The sequence below is a fragment of the Elephas maximus genome, chromosome 20 (assembly GCF_024166365.1).
Source record: "Elephas maximus indicus isolate mEleMax1 chromosome 20, mEleMax1 primary haplotype, whole genome shotgun sequence".
In the NCBI taxonomy this organism is placed as follows: Eukaryota; Metazoa; Chordata; class Mammalia; order Proboscidea; family Elephantidae; genus Elephas; species Elephas maximus.
This window is the reverse complement of record NC_064838.1, coordinates 76,906,606-76,910,798: the sequence shown is the minus strand read 5'-3', so window position 1 is coordinate 76,910,798 and position 4,193 is coordinate 76,906,606.

The following is a 4,193-nucleotide window of genomic DNA, read 5'->3' as shown; positions in this document are numbered from 1 at the left end:
AGAGCAGAGAACAACCAAACCTACATGAACTACAACCTCACCCACCCTGAGACCAGAAGAGCTAGATGGTGCCAGGCTACCACCATTGACCATTCTGAATGAGGTCACAATAGATGGTAACAGATGGAATGAGAGAAAACCATGGAGCCAAACTCAAATTTTTACTAAGACACACACACACAAACAAAACTGCAAAACCAGACAACTTGGAACAACAGAAAACAAAGGATTCTCTGAGACTGTCATCCTGAGACACTCTTTAAACCTAGAACTGAATCTATCCCCTGAGATCAACTTTTAGCTAAATAACAGAGTGTCACACAAAATAAAGGATATTACCTGTATGATCAGTGATCTGCTAAAAAATCATCAGTATGAGACCAAAAGGTCAACAATTATTCAAAAGCAAAAATGAGAAGGTAAGGGGGAAGGGAAACTAGAGTGCTAGAAGTGGAACAATCAGAACACAATTAAGGAGAATGTTAATACATTGTGATGAATGTACCTAATGTCACTGAATAAATTTTCTACTGACCAGGATAAAACAGTAAGAAAATTTAAAACAGAAACCTAAGTTGCTATGCAAATTTTCAGGAAAAAAATCAATAAAATAATAATAATAATAATAGATACAATTCTGGAATATTGCCCAGAGGTCTACGTATAGCTCCTCCTTCCTTGAATAGGCTGGCAAATCTACAAATATGCCTCTCACAGTGAATCACATAGCCCTTGGATTATAGGATGACTGAGGCAAGGAATTTGGGGTCCCTTTACCATTTTTTTCCACGGTGCATTATGGGAAATGTTAAAGATATTTTCATTCATTTGAACGTTCTCCAAATTAAAAAAAAAAAGTGCATGATTGTATCAGACAAACGTATATCATTCCCTAGATGAAAAAAGACGTAAGTTCATTAAAAATTATTAGAAGTATTAACGGTGTTGAAAAGTTAAGTGTCTTTATGAGCATTTTGTTAGAAAATCACAAAACAAAACAAAAAAAGTAAGGACTAATACAATCCCACAGACTCAACCAAAACACTTAGCATTTAGAGATAGGGGGGAAACAGCAGATGCATTTGAATTACTTTCTGTATGATACTGGAAATTTTATGCTAAGCCTTAAAGCTCAGTAGAAAACAAAGAAGTATGAATAGTACCCTGGATCCTCCTCCCTTGTCCGTTTCATTCATTTCCTTCCAAATTCAAACCCCTCCTTAAAGGTCCCTTTTGAAACCCTAAGTCCAGTGAAGAAAATGTTTCCTCCGAAAGTAAGTTGAATTCCACCATTTTCTTGACAGCTTTTTTCGCATACTTGTTTCTCAGGCTATAGTCAGGGGGTTCAACGGGGTTATCATTGCAGTATGGTACACCGTGGCCTCCTTGTCAGTGTCCAGACTGCTGCCAGGGTTGGGCCTGAAATGAATGGAAAGTATTGTTCCATGGAAGACAACGATGGCTGTGAGGTGGGGGGCACAGGTGGAAAAGGCTTTATGTCTTCCCTTTGCAGAGCACATCCTCGAGATGGTGATAAGAATAAACAAGTAGGAGGTAAGGATGGTAATGATAGTGATGATCTCATTGACAGCAGCCACAATGTACAATGGAAACTCTGGTAGCATAGTGGTTAAGAGCTACGGCTGCTAACCGAAAGGTTGGCCGTTCGAATCTACCAGATCCTCCATGGAAACTCTATGGGGCAGTTCTACTCTGTCCTATAGGGTGGCTATGAGTCGGAATTGAAAATGTCCAACAGCAGTTCATTTATAGAGACAGCAGACCAAGCAAGTGATAAGGAAAGGGTTTGATTGCAGAAGTAGCGTTTATTCATGTTTGAGAGCTAGGACAGGATCTCAAGAGCTAAACACATGCAAATCAGAGAACATGTGGCTCCTCAGAAGTATCAGCCAGGCAACAGCTCTTTACAGAGTTTCTGGGACATGAGGACCATGTACAGCAGTATGTTGCAGGTGGTCTCAAATCAGTTGTAGGCCATCTCGGCCAGCAGGATGACCTCAGTGTTTGCATAATTACAAAACAAATAGAACTGCACAATGCATTCTAGGAAGAAAATGGCTTTATCTTTGTTATGCATATTTCTTTCCATGGAAATGATTGCTATTAGACACATGTTTTAACCCATATGATGATACGTTGGATTCTGATATATAATAAATGACAGTACTTGTTTACTAGATTATTTTTCCAAAGTTCAACCACAAACTATTGTTACAGAATGCATGTCTCCTGAGAAAGAGGGTCTAATGATAGCAAAATTCTACAAGAATGTGGAAAAAAAAAAAAACATAACTGGCAGTGATTCCTTAAATCTTGTAGGCAAAACACGACAAAGCTATCTTGTTTATGTATTTATCTTAAAGAGATGGGACGTGTGCTTAAAGGTTGATTAAATTTAAAATATTGAATGAGATTCATGTCATGATCACAATCCATGAATTGAATAATCTCAATGTGAATCTCCAAGCCCTGGATGTAAATGAATTTAAAGCATACAGGATAATTTCATTTTATAAAATATTATCAATTTTCAATGAAATTATAATATTTTAATATTTTCTGAATGTTTTAATTGCATTATCTTAAGCAAGGGGTCTCTAAGTGGAAGAATAACCAATACCCTAAATTGTCATATGATAAACCATGGGAATATGTTTTTGGTAACCTTGCCAGAACCTGAGAAAGTGAGTGACTCTACCGACTATACAAAGAAAACATGCAAAAACGTATTTATTAAAACAACAATCATTATTACTGCTCAGTATTATACAGGTCAGGGGGGCAGTTCTGCTGATTTGGTCTGTTTGGTTGATCTGAGCTCAGCTTACTTAGGTCTATGAGATCAACTGGCAGGTCAGCTGACATAAGAGTTTCTCACCCTTGAATCTGGTGGTGGGCTAAGTGTCAGAGAGTATAATGGAAGGAGTGGGCAACTGGGTTATTTTTCTCTCTTTACTCAATATTCTAATCTGTGTTTGTTCATACGGCAGCTTCCCAGGTTTCAATAGTGGGTGTAAAATCCCGAAATCTCTCAAAGGTTTGGAATTTGCTTCAATGCCTTTTTTGCCACCTCTGTTAGCCAAAATAATTCACAAACGTAGGCTGCGTTGGCAAACTGGTCAAATTGAGAGTTCTGTTGAGCAGGATTCAGTAATTACGCCCATGTTCAAAAAATAGATAAATAAATTATACATAACATTTGCGATGGCTGGGTGGGCAAACTAACAAACAAATAGGGCAGGCACTTGATGTGGCTACTTTTTGCATATAATGGTTTTCTGAGATCCATTTCTAAGCCTGTGGTGCAGCCTATCAAACTTATCATTCTGTCACACCGGAGCTCTTTTGAAAACACAGGGTATAGACAATATTTATTCAACTTTGCAGTCATGCCAAAATAACCTGAATATAACATCCTACACACGAACACACGGGTGCAAGCACACACATACATTACACAGTATTCACTCGATAATAATTGATTGACTCAATGTTACATTCTTATTTCCTCGAGATTGTTTATTCCATTCTCTCCTGAATAAGACGCCTTCTTCACTGAAATGTGTCTCCTAAAATCCTGCCCATTCTCCAGGCCAACTTCAAATAATACCTCTTTTATGAAGATTATTTCTAATGTCTCTAAATGGATTTGAACTATTCTTTGCTCAAAACTTTTAAGATATTTCTTCTAGCCTGCCTTTTACAACAGCCCCGTTCTTTATTGCACCAGCATTACCACCAAATTATGCATTCCTTGAGGACAAAGCCTATGTCTTACCTTTACTGCCATTTGTAGATATGTCATCAAAAAATGTGTGTTTGCTGAGAAACTACTATATTTCAAGTACTTAATGAGAAAGTGGGATGAAATTAATGTTTATTCAGATTATGCAAGGTGCCCCACATATCTATATTATCTTTTGTTCCTCACTATCAGATTATGAACCAGTTAATGTTCTCACAATTTGCATAGGTTTAAAACTAAAGATGAGAGAGATGCTGAACTTTTCCTGCAATGAAGAGACAAAGCCAAATTTAGTCTTTTTGAAACAATATCCACGTACTTGCCATTGTGCAAAATTAAGTATTAATCTTAAATGTATCTTCTAAAAAGGCCTTTTTGGACACACTTTATTTAAAGGTTAGGGACAAATTCTACTAAAATAATATGC